We start from the raw sequence: 12,410 nt of genomic DNA on the forward strand, positions 1-12,410 counted from the left end.
CATCTCTGCTATTTTTGCAAAGATAGCTGCAAATTTTCTGAAACATGTCTAAAGGAAAATTACTTTTTTTTATTCCACCTAGTGCTAAACGAGTCTCTTAATGAGAAACGTTGAGCCAGAAGTCCGCCTAGGCAGTCCACAGAGCTAATGTATTTTCACAAGACCAATTATCTTCACCCTCCAAACTCATGTGATCAAAGCCATGATAATTTGATTAACAAATACTCGATAGAGCAAATTCCAGTTATTTCTGAGCTTAAGGTAAGGTGATTTTATTGAAAGGAAAGAGAGGTTGGGAATTTACCACGGAACCTTAAGAGCTTAGTTTAAGCCCATCGCCATTTTTTTGCAGCAATAATTTGCATTTTTCTCCCATCACTTTGTTTGCACTGCGATGCTTTAGTTCCTGCCAGATGAATGCTGTGCAGATGAATCTCTCTCTCTCCAATCGCCTCTCGGAGGCTGTCTTGTGATGTGTGTAGGACTGTTTAATGCGTCATCTGTGCCCTCACTCTGCATCCAGGTCCTGGCGTGATTGTCACAGCCTCGGGCACTGCTGGAGAGAAGCGAACTGTGGAAACAGGTTCTCTGTACTTCCTTAAGACATTCCTAGACACTTCTGGACAGCTTGGTTTGCTTGTTTGGGTTGGAAATAGCAAGTTGGGGTTCTTGTCATCCAGCATTACACTTAAAATAGTGGCAAACTGAGATGTACGTAATAATGATTGTTTTTTCGGAAGAAGGGTAGCTCTAAGATCTACCTAGACAGTGTGTCACAAAATGATGAACTCGTTAGCCTCCAACGAGACCTATGCGTGTGTGAATGAAGGCATCTTACGTGTGAAGATCTAGAACAAAAGTCAAATTCAATTTGAAGCTGCTTCTTTTTTAAATTCTACCATCAAGCGATCTGATGAAACTGTATGCACTGAATAATAATTTGTTGGGTCAACAATATATTGCCTGCATTATTAAACCTTCGGAATTTAACTGCTTCATAAACACTGCAGTGTGAAAGGTGCATGATGTAAAATTCCACCCGATTCCCAACCTGATTGATACTGATGCAAAGGTCACGTCAGGTTGTGACTGCTTCTTAGTTATTTCCTGAATATGAAATCTTTGTCCAAAATGATAGTTATGCCATATCTGTACAATGCTTCTGCTCTTTCCCAGGCTGTTTGAGTCTTTGCCTGTTGTCCAGTTGGCTATTCCTGCAATGATCCTCTTGCTAGTATTCTGAGATTTATTCACCTGGCACAAACTTCAACTGAGAATGCATTTTGCAGAGACAAATATGTAGAATGTTCCACAACATTCCACAGAAGACAAGCCTAACCCCTACCTATTATTCCTTACGTTTTCTGACTCATCCCTTAGATTCCTTCTTTTCCTAAAACTGTCTCTGGTGCCAGTTAATTGACTTATAAACTCCAGTAGTATCCATGGCTCTTACAGTCTCCCTTACATTTCTATGTAAGAGCGTCTGCTTGTTTTTTTCTGCCCCAAGGACACCCAGGAGTAAGGGATAGTGTGATCTCAGAGTAGATTATTTACTTAACCACTTCAGCTCCATTCCTAACGTTTGGAAAATCCGTCATTATTTACAATCCCTTCAATTGCAATAAAGCATAATGTATGTACAATTTGTAGAATAGTATGCAGGTTCAACTTAAGTTCTAGTATCTGTAACACTTTCCCATTATTGTTAAAGATACTTTTCACTTTATCATTTGGAACTTTTTCATTTGTTTTTTTTGTTGTTGTAGTGCGTTCACCTCTCTTAGCCTTTCTAATATACTTTTTACATCACCATTGCCTGTATCGTTACTGAAATATCTGTCCCTGTTGGTTATTAAAGAAGCTAAAGCCGCAGTAGTTGTTGTTCTTTATTCAAACACAGTTTCCTAAACCAGTTATCCTTATATTAATTTGAAACACATGTCCAAGTTCAGACAGCTCATCCTACGTCACAAACAACAAAGAGTCACTTGTTTTTTGAGCGCCTGAAATCACAAAGACGACGAAACCCAGGATGTTGCCTAATGATGCAGCCGCGCTTTGCGAACAGTGGCAGGAGAACGAAAAGAAATACAGAAGTTATTTTAGACATCAGCTGGTGTATGCGCTAGCCTTGGGTTTGAAGCTTGGGTCAAGCTCGGAGACGTTAAGAGCTGAGAAGCTGTTTTCAGCTAGAAGGGGGTAGGATCGGTGGATACAGCCAGGGAGCTTTCTATTCTTAGCTCATAAAATCACCTCACCTGACAGCCTGGTTTTTCAGCAGTCTGGTCAAACCTAATTAAGGCGGAGAAGAGGCATGATTGCAACAGTGAGCTTTTTTGGTGTAGCTCTCCTGGCTGAGGGGAACAGCAGCTCATCTGCATGGATGGGGCTATCAGAAGTCCCTTCGTCATGAAGCCGGGGTTCAGGGGCAAAGACGGGGTGAATGGAGGGGTGTGAGAATGAAACGCACAAGCAAGTCACCAAGAAGTGGGGCAGTTGTTTCTTGAATGAGATAAGGTTTGACCATCTTCTTGGTTTTAACTCAGGAAAGTTCCTCTAACGAGACTACTGAATTGTGCCATATTCTGTGGTAATTAGACCTCTAATGATTCTAAATTGATATAACCTAACTATAGAACTGTGACTACTTTTAATTAAAGACTTTAAAGGTTTTTTGCTTATAAATGTCTGATTTTCTAAATAGTCTCATGGGAAAGGTGGTAATGCACCATGATATCACGATGGAATTTCTTCAAACAAAATTCCATTCTTTGTTACTGTGTAAACAGGGGGGAAATGAGAGTAGCTGTTTCTGTTATTTGTATGGTTACAAACGTCCAACAAACATTGTCCTTTCGTTTTTTTTTGTAGATGACCACACATTTTATGGATTATTTACAAAATAATTGCTGCCACAAGGGCAGCAACAGGTCTTCAGTGAGCAAGTCTATACTTCAGGTGAAAAGACTGTTTTTAAACATAGAACCCACTGTTTTTTTTTATTCCTCACTTGTTAACATTTTAGTACAGAATTTCCAAAGTAAAATGTTTTAGCCTACAAAGTCAAGTAGACGGAGCCCATTAAAATCAGGCAGGGTTTTGTGCACCAGTGCTGTGCTGCAGGAGGTTTCAGAAACATGTATTTTAACCTTCATTTAACAGGCTGCTATGGAAATGGTGGGAAGAAGAGAAGATGGATAAAACCCAGTGCAAATATTGAATTTGCTCAGGGAAACACAGGGTTTTCTGTTTAGCTTGCGGAGGTAGCACTTACTATCTCTGCTGAGTGCCTGCCGCATCATAAAAGATAATTTCCTCTCTTTTGACCTCAGAACATTATTCCTTTGCAATGGTAGCCTTTCCTGACAGGGCCTTCTGTACCCGGCACACCACGTGCTGTCTTGCTGGATTTTATTTTTCAATTTTTTATCGTTTTTTTCTTGTGCCTCTTATATTTAACCCCCCTTTTCTTGTTACTGGGAGTTGTCTTGAGCTGTTGTTCAGCTTGCAGGAAGGAGTTGCCAGGCAGATTCTGTCTACATACCAACTTGTGAGCTGAGCCGTGTTCTGTGTCTCCTCTGCTATTGTTCTCGCGGTTGCTGCTGTTTCTTCATGACGGTATGCTGATCTCTCATGTATGACAGCTAAGTCATTGCAGGGCCAAGAGCAATCTGAGTGAGGTGAAAATAATGTGATAGATATGGACCTTATGCATGTATATGTATGTGACTGTATGCGCATATATGTTTCAGTGTGCAGTTGTGCAAATGGTGTTGTCAAATACAAGGTTGTGGTGAGCTATAGCTTCACCTGGCAGACAGTGGACAGATGTCACTCTAGAATCTTACCTGACAGATATGGCAGATCACCCTGCAACTCAGAACTGGCAACCCACTGAAGCTAAACTGGTGTGAGCCTGGTCAGTACCTGGATGGGAGACCTCCTGGGAGAAACTATGTTTACTGCTTGAAGAGGTGTTATCGGGGCCAGCAGGGGGCGCTCACCCTGCGGTCTTTGTGGGTCCTAATGTCGTAGTATAGTGAGAGGGACACTACACTGTAAAAAGGTGCCATCCTTCGGATGACACTTAAAAATGAGGTCCTGACTCGGTAATGACTGTGGTCATTAAAAATCCCAGGGAGTTTCTTGGAAAGAGTAGGGGTGTTACCCCGGTGTCCTGGCCAAATTTCCCATTGGCCTTTACCAATCATGGCCTCCTAATAATCCCCATCTATAAACTGGCTTCATCACTCTGTTCTCCTCCCCACTGATAGCTGATGTGTGGTGAGCGTACTGGTGCACTATGGCTGCCGCGCATCGTCCAGGTGGGGCTACACATTGGTGGTGGTGGAGGGGAGTCCCCATTACCTGTAAAGAGCTTTTAGTAGAGTGTCCAGAATAGTGCTATATAAGTGTAAGCAATTGTTGTTGTTGTTGTTGTTGTTGTTGTTATTATAGTGGGCAGGTGTCACTCTAGATTTTCACCTGGCAGACAAGGTACGAGTCACCCTAGGATTGCGAGGCTCACAGCTGAGTTCAATTCTCGATTGGGAGCCTTATGTGTAGAGACCGCAATCCTCAATGCCACGCCACCCTTTACTGCATGTGTTAAACTATGATATAACATGCTCTCATCTTATTTATCTATCTGAATTTAACCATACTTTGCACAGCAATTGTCATGATTTTTGTGGGGGAGCACAGATTTATCATATATTCAAAATCTGGCCAGAACAAGACTCTGGTGGTGCAGTGGTTTGCAATTCCTGCCTTGCAGCACTGGGGCTCTAGGTTCAATTTTGGATCTGAGACACTGTCTCTGTGGAGTTTGTATGTTCTACCTGTGGGTTTCCTCTGGGTGCTTCAGTTTCCTCAAACAGTCCAAAGACACACAGATAGCTTAATTGGCTTCTAGAAAATTATGAGTGTGTAAGTATCCGTGCTTGTGTCTGTGTGTGTTAGCCCTTCGATGGACTGGCATCTCAACCAGGGTGTACCCTGCTTTGCACCTGTTGCTTCCTGGGATAGGATCTGGATCCTAAGACCCTGAAGGGGATAAAGCAGTTACAAAAATGGTTGGATAGATAGGCAGCTCTTTTACATTAAAGTTACAGACATTGCTTCTTAAGTCTGAATATTTGAACATTCCTGTTTGGAAAACAAAACAACTAAGGTCAAGAATTAGCCTTGAAGCCTGGTTTTAGGAAGTCAAGTGTCATATGTGTGTGTGGTACACAAACAGAAGCTACATCTGGCATCTGGGATTTCTGTCCAGTCTTAGGCTTAATGTGCATGGTCATGCAGAAGGCTGATATTTAGACTACTGGTGTGGAAATACAGCAGGGAAAACTGGACAATTGGCTTCTTTTCACATTTCATTCATTTATATATATTGGCAGGATAAATATTGCACTTTTCCTGCCTAGTCGGAAATACGGAAGGTTACATACAAATTCTCCAGAGAAGTGTAGCACAACAACAAAAAGACATTATTTAACAGCACGAGTCTTTGGTTTGTTTCACTGCTTGGTAGGACAAGAAGAAAAACTATGTTGTTTTTTTTATCAGAGGAACTGGGAGCAGAATTGAATGTGTGTAAAATGGTAAAACAAGAACATTGAAACATCTAAGGGAATTGTTTGGAGTAGCTGAGTATGTACTTAGATTGTTTTTTGAATCTCATTCATAGTACTCACATGGGTATATAGTAGGAGTGTGGGCTGATACAAAGGATTAGAAAGCAAACAAATTGTGTAATCCCTTGTGTTTAACAAACACGTTCCATATTCAGGTTAGGGAACAACAAGATGAAATACAGCAGCCCTGTCTTTTTAGTTTATTTTCCTTAAGAAAGAAACTAAAAATCTGTATTACTTTTTTTTTCATGCCAAAATTTAAGAGCTTTGCACAGAACACCCAAGTTGAAACTAAGCAATTTAAGGACATCCCAAAATGTTGAATTGCCTTGCAATCTGATGTGCTGCAGAAATGGATGTCAAAGTAGGCGGTCTAGAGACCCATGGGGTTCCTTAAAGACAGAGCAGGGGGGTCCCTTGGAAAGCAGAAACACATTTTAGGCATGCACTGCCAAGGACACACCTCATACCCCACTCATTGATATATTCTGTTTATTAAGCACATCTTGGCTTGGGCTTCCATATTTAAGAAGAACATTTGTGATGGTCTCACTCTGATTTGGGCATCACCTGGTGTAAATTCTGGGTCTCTAAGAAGACCTATCACTTGAAATGGGAGCTTCCAACCAGAAGGCCTAGAGAGCCCCTGGGCTAGTGTTCTACTGTGCTTAATCTTCCCATGTTGCTCTTCCTGTCTCCCTTCTTAACGATGGTGTGGGTTAGCTGAACTATTCAAGCTGTTCCAGAAGAACCTGAGTAATTACCGACACTGCTTTATTTTCTCTTGGGTACCTTAGCAGCGTGTATAAAGGGATGGAACTGTTGTTAAAAATAACAAATCGCAAGGCATCATTCTTTACACAACTGCTCCTTTCTGCCTTGCTCAATGGCTTCTAAAAGATGTTATCCTGAAGCGCTCGTTGTTCAGAGAGCTTCCACTGCATTTGTTTGTGTGTTTAGGTGTTTATTTGTTTTCATCCCTCGCAGGAAGCCATAACAAAGGCTGAGGAAGCTGCAATTTGCAGTGATATCAACACTTTCCTCTCATTAGATTAACATTTAATTGCCATTTCAGAGCGCCACAAACAAACAAGAAAACATAGATGTTTTAGGGATTATCTAGTCTTTTAATAGCTAATTGTGTTGACACAGTAAAAGTTTCTCTTGCATTGTTGCCTTCACTCCGAAATGCAGGACTACTTTTAGAAGTTTTGTGCAGTTATAAATCTACACAAAGCCAGTGTTTTTCTTTCTTTTGTTCCTCTCTAAAACTAAAGCAATAAGCGTCTCATATTTTATGACAAAGGGGGGTGATACTCGTCTGCAAGACTGCAGCCCTGTGTGGTGATTCTGAAATTTAGCTTGATATTGATGGAGGGCAGGGGGTTTCTTTACTGATTAGGGCACAGGCCCCCAGAGATCGAGAGGCCCAGAGAGCAAGTTCGTTAAAACCTTAATCAAATAGTGTTTAAATGCTGAGCGTTCTTCTAAGCAATTTGAGAACGCCGTTATTAAATATTTTATAGAGCCTTTTTTTTAAAGAAAAAATCTGAGACTGGGGAGTGTGCCGTGCTTAAGCAATACCCTGCACGATCAAATTTACACAGCATAAATATGCATGTTGCTGCCACGAGTTGCAGTCACAATGGAGAGTATCAAGATGCTATTGACTGTGATTCAGAGCTGAGTGGCGATGATGTATTTTCAATAAAGCATTTGTGACAGCATTCTCCCTCTGTGCGTCAAACTGTGTTCTTTAAGCAGAGCCGGGGAAGACTATAGGCAGACTGGTTACTCTTTATTGATTTATTTACCTTGTGGTGCTCTACTTATATTAAAGGGTGGTTGGAGGGGGCTGGGGTGAAGGAACCATTCAGACTAGGCTGAAGTGCTGAGATTACAAGGATATATCTTGTTGGAAGCAGACAGCTCTGTGTTGGGTGTTTTCTTGTCCTGCTAGCTTTAAATCTCTTTCAATCCTTATCTTGTTGGAGTAGAGGAAAAGATACGGATCCATAATTCATAGAAGTTCTAAATATGCCACAGCTGTTTGGAAAAACAGACAGAATATCCCCTAATGTTTCAGAAAGCAAAAAAAAAGTCTAAAACAACAATAAAACTATCATTCCCAGGCATTTCATTGGCACTTTATTTTCTTGCATGAGGTTTAAACGTAGTGTGATCATTTTATTAGGAGTTTGGCCAATGGAGGTCTGTTTAAATGAAGCAGGAAGTGCCAGCTGACATTGAATTTACTTAGATTTCCTTTACAAGAGTGTCTTTCGAGATATTTTGACCATGCAGCATTACTTCTCTGTACCTCTTAATGTTCCTGGGTGACAGCCAGGTGTTACACTAACTCAAATACCCTCTGGAATTCCCTGCAGCATTATTTCAAGCTATACAGTACATCCCCTACTTTGTAGGCCACCAAATGGCTTTGTGCTCAGTGCACAACCTAACATTCATGTTAGTGCTATCACAGTTTCTAAGCTTATCTAAGCTTTTGCTTTTTCAATTTTTCCAATGAAAATACAGCTCAGTGCAAATTGGGGTTTTCTGCAGTAATTTCGCTATAATTGCTAGAAAGAGAGAACTATAGTGTGAGCTTCATCAGATAGCTGGAATCCATTCAGACATGCAAGACAGCAGTAGATGATCACACTAGCCAGGAGGTGCTTGACATCTGTAGATAAAAAGACAAATCTAGTGCTATACAGCTGACAGGTAAAGCATGCATTGATTGGATAAGGTGAGGCAAGACCACATTGTTTCTGGAAAAAAATGCCCAAGGTGATGAAGGTTTCTATATCTGTGCTTGCTGTGGTGTGTCTACTGCTTGTCTCATTACTGCACACATGACTGCAGAATACAGGCTCAGTCCACCTCTGCAAGTCTGTGCCCACTACAGTGTTTTTGATGTTGGTGACCTTCTACAATGCACATTCTTCACCTGCTTGAGAAACGGCTGTACAGTATCTCTCACACAGAACCCCTTGACTGCAGGAATCACAGGACACACCAGGTGAGTAATCTGAACATAAGAAAGCTTGCAGATGACAGGAAGCCCTGGATTATGTAGCTCATTTGTTGCCTTTTTAGGAGCTCATTTATCTGATGCCCTCTTGAAAAACTTTAGGGTATCACCTTTGACTTATCTGGGTAGTGCGTTCCAGTCCCTTACGACTCTTAAAGTAAAGACTCCACTTTGTAAAGTTTCCTCTTTGTGTCTCGTGGTTTGAGTTTCAATGTTCATTCTGAAGAGGTCCTCTGGGATGACTTTGTCAGTGTCTTTGAGGATTCTGAAAACTTGAATTGATTCCCCTCATGGTCTTCTCTGTTTCAGGCTAAAAAAGATTTACTTCCTTAAGCCTGTCAGTCTAGGACATTCCTTCAAGTAATGGAATGTATCTGATTGCTCTGTAGTGATTCCAGAGAAGGAATATCTTTTTTGTAATGTGGTAACCAAAATTACACACAGCACTCTAAATGATGTCTTACAAGTGCATTGTACAACTGTAACATAAAATCCCTTATTTTATAAATCCCTATGCATCCCATTTACTAACATTGCACGACAGGAGTAATGTTGCTGATGTTCCAGAACCTAGAACAATCAGACCATTGATCAGATCTGATGAATGATAAAAAACCTTTAAGTGTATCTTGCTCATCTGGCTGGTAGTAGCTCATTGATCCAAAGACCTCATCAAGTTTTTTCTTGATAGTTCTTTGATTAGTTTGCTCCAAATACACAAATCCTCATGTAAAGAAATGCCTCCTTTCTCTTGCACTAAATGTTCTGGCATTTAACTTGAATATGTGTCCTGGGATCAGCTTCCTTGCTAATCTCTCCATATTTGCTGGTTTATTTTGGTAGACTAATGCAATCAAACCCCTACTCTAGCTAGGTGCCAAAGACATTTCTCAGGAAGGTCAGGGACAGCTTCTTTGGAAAGAGCACTACTCTTAGTAGTGATATTGCACCCATTGACCTTTTTGTCTTTTCTTGTGATACAGGAGTGCAGAATATTTGTGCATTATGCAAGTCTGCATAGGTGTGCACCGTGGTGGGTGGGTGTGATGGTGGGTGACAGTGAATAGAAATAGAATAGAATAGAAATGTGATAGAAATATGTGTGTCTTTAAACAAGACTACTTGGGCTTCTTGGTGATGGACAAACATGCTTGTTTTTCACACTGTCTGCTAGGATTGGATTCCCAGCTCAGACTATCTTCCATCCAGCATTACCTTTTATGCTAGTAAGGGTATCTTTAATTCATTTTTGCTTTGTAATGTGAAATGCAGATAGACACTTTTTCATCAGTGCTGTTCGGACGGTCAGTGCTTACTTGCTCTTCAGGAAAAGGAGATCATCCTTGAGTGTCTGTGGTGCCTGTGCCTATCTCTTTAGCTGGAGCTGTATATCCCCCCCAACAAGACGAGAGTGACGCCTTTTTCCACTTGATGACTCCGTAAAAAAAACATGTCTGCGACAGGCTTTTTGAGAAAAGCAGCAAAAGTTTAATGGAAGCAAGGAAGCGATCATGAACGGTAACTTCAAACACAAGGCCCTAAACTTAAAATACAGGAAGTGTTCATGTTCTGTACTTTATAACGTTCTCAATTCTTATCAAAGGACAAGGTTTCTACTCCACAGTTCCTGACAGCCAGCTGAACTGGGACATTTAGCCTGGCAAATGAAATTCTAGACAGGAGACATGGCACATCATGCAGGGATTGTATAATAGGATTGGAACAACACAGATGAGGCATAATTGACAAGGCCTGTAGTAACTGATAAACACTTTCTCTTCCACTCAATTCATATTTAAAAGTTAGTACAGGCCTAAGGGGTGCTATTTTTGTTTTCTCACACACCAGACTAGAAAAAGCTCATTTCCAGAGACCTCTCCGGCACTTCTAAATACAAGTTTAAGTGCTTCTGTGCTTTCTAGGTGGTGCAGGTCAGACTGAATTGGAATCGACTATATGACAAAACCTGTCCCAGCTACATTCTGAAAAGTAGTCCGTCAGCATGAAAAAGTCATTATTGACACTGTGACCAAGACAGCTTGACAGCTGTCTGTGCTTCGGTCACAAGTAAAAGCTTTATAGTCACTCAGCTCTTATATGCTTAACCCTTCAACTCTTTATTTTATTGCAAATCTCAAATCTCATTTTTCTTGTTTTTTTTTTACAGTAACAACTACATTTTACTAATGCTGATCTGGAATATTTTGAGAAAATACATGTATTTATTTTTACCATTTACACGGTTTCTTTATTGATGCTTCTCGGTGGTGTTATTTGGCTAACACTGAAGTTGCTTAATTAGCATTAATGACTAAAAATACCACAGAATGGAAAGCAAGAACTTGAATGTGCACTATTCATTAAAAGAAAGCTACACAGACTAGTTACTATATATGAGAAATCAATTCCAAACGGCAGGTCAATTTTTTGATTCCGTATAATATTGTAACGCGGCAAGGGCGCCCGCCTGAGCCCCCGCTACTGGGCTGTGGAGAGATCTCTCTTTAGCTCACGGGGCTAGGTCGCTGCAGAGAGACGCGGAAGTCCCGGGTTCGAGCCTCCAGTCGGGATGGGGCCGACCAGATGCGGCAAGGGCGCCCGCCTGAGCCCCCGTTGCGTTACATTGGTGTCAGAAGCGGGGTGGGATAGCCCTTCGCCGGGGACGGCGATTTAAGCGGGGGAGAGTGTAACGCTTACGGCCGACAGGCACTGTGTAAGAGCCGGCGTACCAGAGCGGGTGACGTCACCGTCCTTCCCTGTGATAGCAGGACCACAGCTACTGGGCTGTGGAGAGATCTCTCTTTAGCTCACGGGGCTAGGTCGCTGCAGAGAGACGCGGAAGTCCCGGGTTCGAGCCTCCAGTCGGGATGGGGCCGACCAGATGCGGCAAGGGCGCCCGCCTGAGCCCCCGTTGCGTTACAATATTTTAAGAAAAATCTGATCATTTAAACATGTCTGTACAAAACTATCCACTCCAATCAAGAGTTTAGTGTGCCCTGTATTATGGAGAAATATTGTTTTGAGTGCACAAATGTTGTTTTCTGTAACAGGTTGACTGCAGTTTTGACCAAATGCTAGCAACTGAGAATGCATTGATCCCACAGCTTCCTTGACACCTAATTGTTCAGTTGGATCTCAATTGACTGTGGTCACTACTATAGCACTTTTCTGCTTTGGATGTATCTGCTGCTAATTTGGTTGTGTGGTTTTCATTACTGCCACGTTGATGTTTGAAGCCACATTTCATCATCCTATGACCTTCAAGTACTGTTTCAGTCGGCAATAGGTCTGGAAAAATGACTGTGTTTGCACGCAAGTGTAGGAGCCTAGAACGTCACTGACAGGACATTTGAAAATTAGTCTCCAAGAAGCTCAATCAGGTTCTGTCAAATTCTGTCCTTGACTATTAGCCTAGATATTCTTCTTGTGCTCATGAACACTTCATCTCTCCTCCTTTACAATATTTTACATGATCACTGGGGTCTGTTTGTACATGTTTATGCGTATGTCTAAGTACTGATCTTTCTGTACTTCCAGTACAAAAAATGACTTCACAGCCATTATCCAAAATTGCTGCCACTGTGTAATATGAGCTTGGCAATAAATTCCAAAAAGATGTATATGGATAGCAGTTGTGTAGCTATTTTTTTATTTCTGTCAATGAATACCACTGCAGCTTATCTCTACAACAGTTGTTTGTAAGAGATGAATCCTGTAATTGCATGCACATTCTT

The 12,410-nt window shown here is 41.4% G+C and overlaps 1 protein-coding gene across 2 annotated transcripts in view; it reads left to right on the top strand.

Annotated features, from left to right (window-relative positions):
• Positions 1-12,410, top strand: part of bcl9 (BCL9 transcription coactivator) — a 172,153-nt gene that overhangs the window by 80,836 nt on the left and 78,907 nt on the right. The window contains exon 1 of one of the 2 annotated variants that reach the window (XM_069178834.1): positions 2,326-2,520. The exons of the other annotated variant lie outside the window; for it this stretch is intronic. The gene's annotated coding sequence lies outside the window, so the exon portion shown is untranslated. Of the gene's footprint in view, positions 1-2,325; positions 2,521-12,410 lie in introns of those variants that run through there. 2 annotated transcript variants of the gene reach the window in all.

Source organism: Lepisosteus oculatus, chromosome 15, assembly GCF_040954835.1.
Source record: "Lepisosteus oculatus isolate fLepOcu1 chromosome 15, fLepOcu1.hap2, whole genome shotgun sequence".
Lineage (NCBI taxonomy): Eukaryota > Metazoa > Chordata > Actinopteri > Semionotiformes > Lepisosteidae > Lepisosteus > Lepisosteus oculatus.